The following is a 13,594-nucleotide window of genomic DNA, read 5'->3' on the forward strand; positions in this document are numbered from 1 at the left end:
CAAAGTGAATCAGTTATACATATACATATATTCACTCTTTTTTTGGATTCTTTTCCCATATAGGCCATTGCAGAGTATTGATTAGAGTTCCCTGTGCTATATAGCAGGTTATTGTTAGTTATCTATTTTATATATAGTTGTGTGTATATGTCATTCTCTATCTCACAATTTATCCCTCCCCCCTTTATCCCCTCAACTCTAGATTACTTTTAAAACCTAATACAATGTAATACAATGTAAATGCTATGTGAATTGTTGCCTGCTTGCAGCAAATTCTGGTTGCTTTTTGGAACTTTGTGGAATTTTTTAAAAAATATTTTTGATCTGTGGTTGGTTGAATCCAAGGATGCGGAACCAGGTTGGTGAACACATGGAGGTGCTGGGAGAGTCACGTGCTCAGAGAGGACATGACAGCTCTGCAACTTTTCCCCATGTCTTGCCCTAAGCATCTCTTCCATTTGGCTCTTCATGTGTTATATCCTTTTTAATACACCAGTGATCAAGTAAGTCAAATGTTTCTCTGAGTTCTGGAAGCCACTCTAGCAAATTAATTGAACCCAAGGAAGTTGTGGGAACCTCTAATTTACAGCCAGTTTTAAGAAGCATAGGTAAAAGCCTGGGCTTGCAACTAAAGTCTGATTTGGTGGTGAGGGGCAGTCCTATGGGACTGACCTATTAACCTATGGGACTGATTTATTAACCTATGGAATCTGACGCTATCTCCCAGTAGACAGTGTCAGAATTGAATTGAATTCTCAGACACCTGTCACAGAATTGCTTTGTGTTGTGTGGGAAGTGCCCCCGTCCCCCAACACGACACTGGAATTGGATCCAGGAACTTAAAAGACCATTTAAGCCATCCAATCTGTGGTACTTTGTTATAGCAGCTCTAGCAAACTAATATTTATTTCTTCCTTCCTTATAAGCTGTTTTATGCGGAAAAAAAACCACACTAACAAAAATCTTGATGTATCATTTTTAAAACTGCTAGATTTGATTATATTAATTGAGAGTAAACATTGATTTTTGAGAATTACCATTTTTCACTTAGTTCTGCCATCACTTAACATACACTATCATTTTTAATTTTTATATTTCTTTCTATTAAAAATTATAATTCCTTCTTATGGTTTTTGACATATTTCCATACATATTTATACCCATTTAAAATAATAATGATAACAATAATAAAAATAACATATTACACTCCTGTAACATGCACCTACCACTTAATTTTAAAAGCTAATACTACCTGTAAATTTAAAGTCCTCCTTTCCCTCATGTGTCCAGTCTCTCTGATTAGATCCTCCTCCTTCCCCAAGGTAAATTTGTATTAATCAAATGTATACAAATTACACATACATACACATATAATTAATTTTCCCTATTCTAAAAACTTAGTGTTTATTCTATAGTTTTAAAGGTGTTGGGTGCAGTGTTTTGTATGTATCTCATAAACAAAGCTTGCTAATTGCATTTTAAAATCTCCAATGTCTTTACTAATTTTTGTGTCTGATAGATCTCTCAGCTACCAAGAGGAACAAGTTACAATCTCCCACTTTGTTGGCGATTAACTTTTCTTTACTTGCTTCTGTTAAGATATACTACAAATATGTGTTTGTCTTTTATTTATTTTTTGTCTTTTATTTATTTTTCTGATATTAATATACTTCTTCAGTTATATTTTGGTTAGAGTATCTTTGAGATATTTTACCTTACAATTTACTTTTAATTATTCTGTGTTCTTATTATAAATATACCTCTTCTAAGCAACTATTAGCAAGATCCTCATAATCCAGACTGACAATTTCTATTTTTTTAATTAGAGGGTTAGCTGATTTATATCCATTGTGGCTTACTCTTACATGTGAATTTACTTATATTTCCCTATTTTTATACGATTTTTTTCCTTTATTTGCCTTTCAAATAATTAATTGTGTTATTTTCCTCACTCCACATTTTCCCTTGCACTGTATTGGAATTTACACAATTTCCATCCTTTCTGGTCACTGTAGAATGTTCTTTTACATTAATTTGTATATTTAATCTTTACCTTAATAATACAAGAGCCTTAGAAAAATTTCATTCCCATCTCACCTCTCCTCATTTATATGCAGTTTTATCCATATGGATATTTTAACCCCAGTATACATTATTTTGTTGCTTTATACAATTAAACTTTATGTGAGCACACGTACATAAATCTATTTTTCTTTGTTCATCTTTCATTGTTTCAATTTAGATCTCTTTTCTATGATCATTTTGCATATATATATGAAATTCCCTTAGAGTCTTTTGATAGATATTTTCCTAGTTTTTGTCTGAAAACATCTCCTTTTGCTTCCATTTTTGAAAGTTAATTTTTTCATATTTATATTTTTAGATTATTTTTTTTCCCTTTGGCTTTTGGAAAATATTTCCATTATTTTACTGGCTTTCAATCGTTATTATTGAGAAGTCAGCTATATCTACATTTTAAAGGTAATTTTTCTTTTATCTTTGGCTCTATTTAAAAACACATCCATGTTTATTTTCTGGTTTAGTATAGAGTAGTCCCCCTTTATCTGCAGTTTTAGTTACCTGTGGTCAACCTCAGTCTGAAAATATTAAGTGGAAAATTCTAGAAATAAACAATTCATAATTTTAAATTGTGTGCTGTTCTGGATAGCATAATGAAATCTTGCACTGTCCAGCTCCATTCCACCCAGGATGTGAATCATCTCTTTGTATGCCACCCATTAGTCACAAAGTAGCCATCTAGGTTATCAGGTGGACTGTCTCATCACAGTGCTTGTGTTCAGGTAAGCCTTATTTTACTTAATAATGGCCCCAAAGCACAAAAGTAGTAATTCTGGCAATTTGGATATGCCAAAGAGAAGCCATAAAGTGCTTCCTTTAAGTGAAAATGTGAACTTTCTCGACTTAATAAGGAAAGAAAAAAAATCATATGCTGAGGTTGCTAAGGTCTACAGTAAAAACACATCTTCTATCCATGAGATTATGAAAAAGTAAAAAAATTTATGCTATCCCACCTCGGACTATAAGAGTTATGGCCACTATGCATAATAAGTGCTTAGTTAAAATAGAAAAGGTGTTAAATTTGTACAAAGTATTTTGAGAGAGAGACAGAGACCACATTCACATACCTTTTATTACAGCATATTGTTATAGTTGTTCTATTTTATTATTATTGTTATTAATCTCTTACTATGCCTAATTTATAAATTAAACTTTATCATAGGTATATACATATAGAAAAAACATAGTATATGCAGGATTCAGTATATCTGCTGTTTCAGGCATCCACTGGGGGTTTTGGAACATATCCCCAGAGGATAAAGGGAGACTACTATAATACATCTAGTTGTGAAACATTTTGTTGAGCTTTCTGAATCTGAAGATTTGCATCTTTTTTCAATTTGGAAAAATATACCTGATTTTCCCTTCTAATATTCCTGTGGGAAACAATAAAATGTCATATAAAACATTTTTTAGGTTAGAGGTGAGAAACTGAAACAAGCATTGTTTTTTGTTTTCTTGAATTATAGAATTTAATGCCTAAATACTTTAAAAATATTGATTTCAGGTCCCTATACACACACACAGATTGAAGATCTACAATAATAGATATCACAAATTTTATCTAGTATGTGACAATTATAAACACCACACAATGCCATTTATGCAGGTCATTATAGTCAAAATTATTAAAATAGCTACAAAAAGATCAAGAAACAAGCATTGTTTTAACTTTCAACTACATAGCTTCATCTTAGCTTTTGAACAATTTCCTAGACGATTTCAAGGTTTTTTGGAGAAACACAGAGGTGCAAAGAATTTATCATCTTACAGAGGTCATTTAAACAACATACCACATGTCTCTAACTCTGGGCTTCCTACAAGGTCAAATTTACTTCACTGGGAAAAAGAATTGCTTCTTGAGGTTTCCAACTGAAACTATAAAATGTTGCCTTTAACTGTATATTTTAATCTATATAAAATGTATTTTCCTAATCCATTTGTCCATATGCTGTGTCATATTTTCTTTCTAAAGGGGGCAAGCATTCAGCTTTTTAAAAATCCTTTTCCTTTTCAATATGAGAATGAGAAAATTTCAATTGCATTCAAATAATTAAATGTAATGTTTGGACAAGAGCTTTAAATTTATCATTCCAAACCACATATTTTAGAAACAAGAAGACTGAAGTAATATTTAAAAAAAAAAAAATGGTTCTGAAGAACCTAGGGGCAGGACAGGAATAAAGACACAGATGTAGAGAGTGGACTTGAAGACACAGGGAGGGGAAAGGGTAAGCTGTGACAAAGTGAGAGAGCAGCATGTACATATATACTACCAAATGTAAAATAGATAGCTAGTGGGAAGCAGCTGCAGAGCACAGGGAGATCAGCTCAGTGCTTTGTGACCACCTAGAGGGGTGCGATAGGGACGGTAGGAGGGAGATGCAAGAGGGAGGGGATAGGGGGATATATGTATATGTATAGCTGATTCACTTTGTTATAAAGCAGAAACTAACACACCATTGGAAAGCAATTATACTCCAATAAAGATGTTAAAAGAAAAATGAATGAATGATAAACATAGAACTCTAGTTGTAAACTAGAAACTTCTTAAATATGATCACTGTTTTAATCCCTCTGTCTATCCTCAAATTATTATACATGGAACCTGGTACATAATTGGTCTCAGCTAATACTGAGGATATAAATGAAAACATAATTCAAATTGAATCATATATACTATTTTTGAGATCTGAAAAGTTTATCCCTATCTTTTATCTGAACCTTCTGTTAAGGCAATAAAAACAACAACATAAAAACAAAACAAAAACAAATACAAAAAACTTTGGGTATCCTGGCCTTTAAATACATTAACAAATGAAATAACCTTCTTGTGCATAGAGAATTCCTCCTTTGTTCAAGTGAAAGCTAAAATTTTCTAAGCAGTCTTCATAGGGTAACTCTACTGAGGAGCCACAGAGGAATATATCTTCCAAGGTATGGGGCCTGGACCTTCCAACCTTCCACCATAGGCAGGATTCAATCCAAGACTGTGTTGTTTTGGACACATCTTTTTTGGTTTTGCTCAGTTCAATAGAAAACATCACCTTAGTTTTGCCACCCTCATCTTTGGCTCTCACTTCTCTTAAATGCGCTTTCCTTTTTTTTTTCCCTCACAATAAGATAATACAAATCTTTAAAATCTTTTCTGGTTCATTAGTTATTCCAATATGAAATAAACTTTGGCTCTATCTGCCTGTCATATTCTAAATATGTTAAAATAAATAAATAAATAAAGTAAAGGAGAGTAAGTTTTATACTTTAAAACATCATACTTGATAATTCGGTAACAGTTATTAAGCATACTTAAAATTAGATATATTTTAAAAATACATTTCTGTCACTTATCTGAACCCAATGATTTCACAACTTTTATGTGAAGAAGTAGTACAAACAATATTTCCAAAATGTACATGTCTTTTGAATGAAAATTTTCCTTTGGAGGGAGGCAACAAGGTCCTATTAAGAGTCAACATATTTAAAACACAAATTAAACCAGCTTATGTTTTCCAATAAAATTGTTAGAGAAGGTCTCCAGGGTCTCTGAATGTCTTCCAAACTACCCAGTTTGATGTGATTCAGGGTATTTGAAAAAGTTCATACTACCCAAAATTGCAAACGGATTAAAACATTTTTATCTATCTCTAAGGTGAGAAAACATGCTTTAATATTATAGTTTAGCTATATTCCTTAAGACTTTTTCTTTCAAATTTTATCATCTTATTGAAGCATTCCTAACAAACTGAAAAAAGTTTGGATTGATTAAAGGCCAAATCTTCTTAATGTTTGCAAAAAGAAAAAATTATATTGTCTCCTTCTGAACATTCTGATTGAGATTTTAAAATAGATATGTAAAATAATTTGATAATGATCATTTTAATGCTATATACATCTCATATTATAAAATCATTAAACTTTGTCTTTGGAAGATGTAGGGAAGAGTAATTGAACCCCTCAGTCTATATTGCCTTAGGGACAATGATTTGAATCCTGAGTGAATAGAGGCATTTCCTCTCTCCCTTGAGTTTGAGAAGCTGCATATAAACTCAAAATCTTCAATTACGTTGGGTTTATTAGGTTCTTTTGTTCCTAACTTGAAGTGGAGGCACATAGTACATTAGTGAAAGGAAATAGTTTAGGAATCAACTCTAAGCACACAGAGGAATTCAAGATTTTGAACATGATGACTAGTCCTAGAAGTTGGATTTGTAATTCTTTCAAGAAGCCTGACCTAACCTTCAACACCTCATCTTTTTTATTTCTAGCTGTATTAGCATCCATTTCTTCCTTGTGCCTTATTTCTATACTAACACCTAAATACATTACTTGTATTTATTTACATGTCTGTTTCTAACATTAACTGTGAATTCCTTGATGTCTGTATTGTATCTTCTTTCTTATTGTGCTGGAATTTAGCAAAATCCTTCCAATTAACAAATTTACTAAAAACGTCTGCCACTTATATGGGAAAAAACTCTTAGATTTCCAATTCATTAGTACAAAAGGGTTAGAAAAATATTATACAGCATTTATAAAACTATACTTATGGAAAGTTGTTAACTTGCATAATTTAGATAGGTGGTCTGAGCAGATCTTGTAGAATAGGAGACAGTATATATAGCTTGATGAATTATAAATCTGGCCACTCTTTTTTTCCTTGTTAGCGCATGTCTGCTTCTACCTTGTCCTTTCATATTGCTATTGTTACTTGTGCTTCCTGTCAAGTAAATAGTTAAAGGTGGAAATATTAATATTGAAGTATGGGATACTGTCACATTCTCTGGAAATGAGGGAGGAGGGAAGAAATGTTTGAACGATTGCCTAATATAATACTTATATTAGAAGATTTTTCTTTATAATTTAGTTAATTTTACAAATTGATCATAATATAACTATATTAAAAAGTTATTGTTTATAAATTAATGCCAAAGCTAAAGAATCCATTATGATAATAACTATCCATTTGCTATGCTAGTGATTCAAGCATCTGGTGATAGTAGTAAAAAATATTTTCTTTTAGCTAAGATGGCTCACTCTAGTCCTGAGAGGGCAGATGTCACCATTCTTTTTATTAAGTTAAAATTCTTCATTCTGAATAATACATTACAGTGAAAATGCATTTTAGAAAAAAAAATTCATGGACAGAGAAATCTATGTTAGCCGACTTGTGAAGTTATTAATGTTGCAACTGGTATCATCAATCTGAGAATGGATTTTGTATTTGTATTCTAAATGAGATCACAGCGTAAGATTGCCTCTACCCTTTTCTTTTGAAAACTAATTCTAATCATTCTAGCTTAGTATTCATCTCTCCACTGAGAAATTCCACTAATACAATCATAGATTGAAATTAAAACTTGGTTCTTAAAATTATCAACATTGAAGACCTAGAACATTTACAATTAGTCCTTTGAAAAAGTCATCACTCAATTATGGAACAATTATATATTATCCATGTAAAAACTGAAACTACGTATATTGTTTAAAGTATATTGGAACAAACATTCATTAGATATATATGTAGAAATCTTGGACTGTATATACATTGTTAGTTCAAATAATATTTTAAGAGATTTTAATTAAAAAATAACAGAAGTATTTATAGACTACAACAGCAAGAATTTCAGCAGAATCATGAAGATGACATTAAATGGAGAATGATACCTGTCTTAGCTAATAAGAGAAAGCTGATAGTTAAGCCTTCAGGAAGAGAAGCTGATGAAAAGCAAATGGATTTACAAGGTAGAACGTCCAAAAAGGCTCATAACTTGGAAAGAAATCTCCAGAAGTGGGGGTTTAAAGTAGGGCCTAAAATATGAAGATTAGTTCAAAATTTGATTGAAGAAATTTGGGACCCCTTCATCTCTAGAATGTAAGCACCATTAGGGTAGGGGTCTCGCCTGTTATTTTCATTGATATATCTCAATTACCTATAACAATGTTTGACATATAATCAGAATTTTTTTTTAAATGTGTTAAGTGAATAAACCTCCTTCCAAACCTCACACAGCAGAAGACTACTGACCCCCTAACAGAAACTAGGGATTCTAAGAAGAGGTTTGCCCCACTGAGAATGCTTGAGATGCCATTGTAAACACAGGTTCAGGATAGTGAAGTTTACATATTCACCAATAAGACTACCCTGCACCTTGATAGATCCCATAATGCTGGCATGGAGATGTATCCCCATCCCTCTCACTATGCAAGTGTTTATATTTCTCTATGTGGGGAAATTAGTCATTACTCAGGGAAAAATATGGTTCACTGTCTTATCAAGTTGTTTTGAAGCCTAACCTTCAATAAACTCCATCCAAGAACTGAAAGCTTTCAATTAGCTTCTTAGTTCCTTCTTCTTAATTATAAATGAAAAAATGAGATCAAAAGAAGAATATGGTGATCATGGGGCAGAGTCGAGATGGCAGAGTCAGACGGCCCTGAACTCACCTCCTCCCAAAGGCACACCAAAATTACAACTACTTACAGACCAACTATCCCTGAGAACAACCTGAAGACTAGAAGAAAAGACTTTCCACAACTAAATATATAAAGAAGGAGCCACACAAAATAGGTAGGAGAAGCAGAGATGCAGTCTAGTAAGGACCCACACCCCCAGGGTGGCAACCTACAAACGGGAGGGATACCACAATTGCAGAGGTCCTCCCCAAGGAGCTAGGGGTCCAAGCCCCACATTGGGCTTCCCAGCCTGGGGGTCCTTCACTAGGATGAAGGGGATTAAGAGGTTAAAACTTCCAGTTATAAAATAAATAATTCTCAGGGATATAATATATAGTATAAGAAATATGTCTGTAATATTGTAATGACTTTGTGTGGGGACAGATGGTTACTAGACCTATCAGGGTGATGATTTTGTAATGTATTTAAATGTCAAACCGCTATGTTGTGTGCTGAAACTCACGTAATATTGTATGTCCACTGTATTTCAATGGAAAAAAATAAGATCAAAACACATTTAAGGGGCTTCCCTGGTGGCGCAGTGGTTGAGAATCTGCCTGCCAATGCAGGGCACACGGGTTCGAGCCCTGGTCTGGGAAGATCCCACATGCCGCGGAGCAACTGGGCCCGTGAGCCACAATTACTGAGCCTGCGCGTCTGCAGCCTGTGCTCCGCAACAAGAGAGGCCGCGATAGTGAGAGGCCCGCGCACCGCGATGAAGAGTGGCCCCCGCTTGCCACAGCTAGAGAAAGCCCTCGCACAGAAACGAAGACCCAACACAGCCATAAATAAATAAAATTAAAAAAAAAAAAACCGTGTGCTCTGACATATCTCAAAATGGTTCCTTTAAAAAAAACAAAAAGGAGGAGGGGCAAGATGGCGGAAGAGTAAGACGCGGAGATCACCTTCCTTCCCACAGATACATGAGAAATACATCTACACGTGGAACTGCTCCTACAGAACACCCACTGAACGCTGGCAGAAGACGTCAGACCTCCCAAAAGGCAAGAAAATCCCCACGTACTTGGGTAGGGCAAAAGAAAAAAGAAATAACAGAGACAAAAGAATAGGGACGAGACCTGCACCAGTGGGAGGGAGCTGTGAAGGAGGAAAGGTTTCCACACACTAGGAAGCCCCTTCGTGGGCAGAGACTGCGGGTAGCAGAGGGGGGAAGCTTCAGAGCCACGGAGGAGAGCGCAGCCACAGGGGTGCGGAGGGCAAAGCGGAGAGATTCCCGCACAGAGGAGCGGTCCCAACCAGCACTCACCAGCCCGAGAGGCTTGTCTGCTCAGCCGCTGGGGCGGGCGGGGGCTGGGAGCTGAGGCTCGGGCTTCGGTGCTAGCGAGAGGGAGTCCGGGAAAAGGACTGCGGCTGCCGAAGAGGCAAGAGACTTTTTCTTGCCTCTTTGTTTCGTGGCGCGCAAGGAGAGGGGATTCAGAGCGCCGCCTAAACGAGCTCCAGAGACGGGCGTGAGCCGTGGCTATCAGCGCGGATCCCACAGCAACAGGGACGCAGAGGGAAAAACAGAGAGATTCCCGCACAGAGGCTCGGCGCCGAGCAGCACTCACCAGCCCGAGAGGCTTGTCTGCTCACCCGCCGGGGCGGGCGGGGGCTGGGAGCTGAGGCTCGGGCTTCGGTCGGATCCCAGGGAGAGGACTGGGGTTGGCTGCGTGAACACAGCCTGAAGGGGCTGGCGCACCACAGCTAGCCGGGAGGGAGCCCGAGAAAAAGTCTGCAGCTGCCGAAGGGGCAAGAGACTTTTTCTTGCCTCTTTGTTTCGCGGCGTGCAAGGAGAGGGGATTCAGAGCGCCGCTTAAACGAACTCCAGAGACGGGCGCGAGCCGCGGCGATCAGCGTGGACCCCAGAGACGGGCATGAGACGCTAAGGCTGCTGCTGCTGCCACCAAAAAGCCTGTGGGCGAGCACAGGTCATTCTCCACACCGCCCCTCCCGGGAGCCTGTGCAGCCCGCCACGGCCAGGCTCCCGTGATCCGGGGACAACTTCCCCGGGAGAGCGCACGGTGCGCCTCAGGCTGCTGCAACGTCACGCCGGCTTCTGCCGCCGCAGGCTCGCCCCGCCTCCTCCGTACCGCTCCCTCCCCCTGGCCTGACTGAGCCAGAGCCCCCGAAGCAGATGCTCCTTTAACCCCGTTCTGTCTGGGCGGGGAACAGACGCCCTCAGGCGACCTACATGCAGAGGCGGGTCCAAATCCAAAGCTGAACCCCGGGAGCTGTATGAACAAAGAAGAGAAAGGGAAATCTCTCCCAGCAGCCTCAGAAGCAGCGGATTAAAGCTCCACAAACAACTTGATGTGCCTGCATCTGTTGAATACCTGAATAGACAACGAATTATCCCAAATTTAGGAGGTGGACTTTGGGAGCAGGATATATTAACTTTTCCCCTTTTCCTTTTTTTGTGAGTGTATATGTGTATGCTTCTGGGTGAGATTTTGTCTGTATAGCTTTGCTCTCACCGTTAGTCCTAGGGTTAGGTCCGTCCGTTTTTTTGTTTTTTTTTTTTTACTTAAAAAAATTTTTTTTTCCCTAATAAATGTTTTCTTAATAATTTTTTCCTTATTTTCTATTTTTAAAAAATTAAAATAAAAATTTTTTAATAAGTTTTTTCATATTTGTTATTTTAAAAAAATTAAAAAATTGTTTTTCTTAATAAATTTTTTCTTAATAAATTTTTTCTTATTTTTAGTATAAAAAATTAATAAATCTATTTTTAAAAATTAAAAAAAAATTTTTTTCTTAATAAATTTATTCTTAATAATTTTTTTCTTATTTTTTAATTATAATTGCTTTATTTTATTTTATTTTATCCTTTTTCTTTCTTTCTTTACATTTTTTCTCCCTTTTATTCTGAGCCGTGTGGATGAAAGGCTCTTGGTGCTCCAGCCAGGCATCAGGGCTGTGCCTCTGAGGTGGCAGAGCCAACTTCAGGACACTGGTCCACAAGAGACCTCCCAGCTCCACGTAATACCAAACGGCAAAAATCTCTCAGAGATCTCTTTCTCAACATCAAGACCCAGCTTCACTCAACGACCAGCAAGCTACAGTGCGGGACACCCTATGCCAAACAACTAGCAAGACAGGAACACAGCCCCATCCATTAACAGAGAGACTGCCTAAAATCATAATAAGGCCACAGACACCCCAAAACACACCACCAGACGTGGACGAGCCCACCAGAAAGACAACATCCAGCCTCATCCACCAGAACACAGGCACTAGTTCCCTCCACCAGGAAACCTACACAACCCACTGAACCAACCTTAGCCACTGGGGACAGATACCAAAAACAACGGGAACTACGAACCTGCAGCCTGTGAAAAGGAGACCCCAAACACAGTAAGATAAGCAAAATGAGAAGACAGAAAAACACACAGCAGATGAAGGAGCAGGGTCAAAACACACCAGACCTAACAAATGAAGAGGAAATAGGTAGTCTACCTGAAAAAGAATTCAGAATAATGATAGTAAGTATGATCCAAAATCTTGGAAATAGAATAGACAAAATGCAAGAAACATTGAACAAGGATGTAGAAGAACTAAAGAGGAACCAAGCAACGATGAAAAGCACAATAAATGAAATTAAAAATACTCTAGATGGGATCAATAGCAGAATAACTGAGGCAGAAGAACGGATAAGTGACCTGGAAGATAAAATGGTGGAAATAACTACTGCAGAGCAGAATAAAGAAAAAAGAATGAAAAGAACTGAGGACAGTCTCAGAGACCTCTGGGACAACATTAAATGCACCAACATTCGAATTATAGGGGTCCCAGAAGAAGAAGAGAAAAAGAAAGGGACTGAGAAAATATTTGAAGAGATTATAGTTGAAAACTTCCCTAATATGGGAAAGGAAATAGTTAATCAAGTCCTGGAAGCACAGAGAGTCCCATACAGGATAAATCCAAGGAGAAACACACCAAGACACATATTAATCAAACTATCAAAAATTAAATATAAAGAAAACATATTAAAAGCAACAAGGGAAAAACAACAAATAACACACAAGGGCATCCCCATAAGGTTAACAGCTGATCTTTCAGCAGAAACTCTGCAAGCCAGAAGGGAGTGGCAGGATATACTTAAAGTGATGAAGGAGAAAAACCTACAACCAAGATTACTCTACCCAGCAAGGATCTCATTCAGATTTGATGGAGAAATTAAAACCTTTACAGACAAGCAAAAGCTGAGAGAGTTCAGCACCACCAAACCAGCTTTACAACAAATGCTAAAGGAACTTCTCTAGGCAAGAAACACAAGAGAAGGAAAACACCTACAATACAAACCCAAAACATTTAAGAAAATGGGAATGGGAACATACATATCGGTAATTACCTTAAATGTAAATGGATTAAATGCTCCCACCAAAAGACACAGAGTGGCTGAATGGATACAAAAACAAGACCCATATATATGCTGTCTACAAGAGACCCACTTCAGACCTAGAGACACATACAGACTGAAAGTGAGGGGATGGAAAAAGATATTCCATGCAAATGGAAATCAAAAGAAAGCTGGAGTAGCAATTCTCATATCAGACAAAATAGACTTTAAAATAAAGACTATTACAAGAGACAAAGAAGGACACTATATAATGATCAAGGGATCGATCCAAGAGGAAGGTATAACAATTGTAAATATTTATGCACCCAACATAGGAGCACCTCAATACATAAGGCAAATACTAACAGCCATAAAAGGGGAAATCGACAGTAACACAATCATAGTAGGGGACTTTAACACCCCACTTTCACCAATGGACAGATCATCCAAAATGAAAATAAATAAGGAAACACAAGCTTTAAATGATACATTAAACAAGATGGACTTAATTGATATTTATAGGACATTCCACCCCAAAACAACAGAATACACATTTTTCTCAAGTGCTCATGGAACATTCTCCAGGATAGATCATATCTTGGGTCACAAATCAAGCCTTGGTAAATTTAAGAAAATTGAAATCGTATCAAGTATCTTTTCCGACCACAACGCTATGAGACTAGATATCAATTACAGGAAAAGATCTGTAAAAAATACAAACAC

This window comes from Eubalaena glacialis, chromosome 1 (assembly GCF_028564815.1).
Source record: "Eubalaena glacialis isolate mEubGla1 chromosome 1, mEubGla1.1.hap2.+ XY, whole genome shotgun sequence".
Taxonomy (NCBI): Eukaryota; Metazoa; Chordata; class Mammalia; order Artiodactyla; family Balaenidae; genus Eubalaena; species Eubalaena glacialis.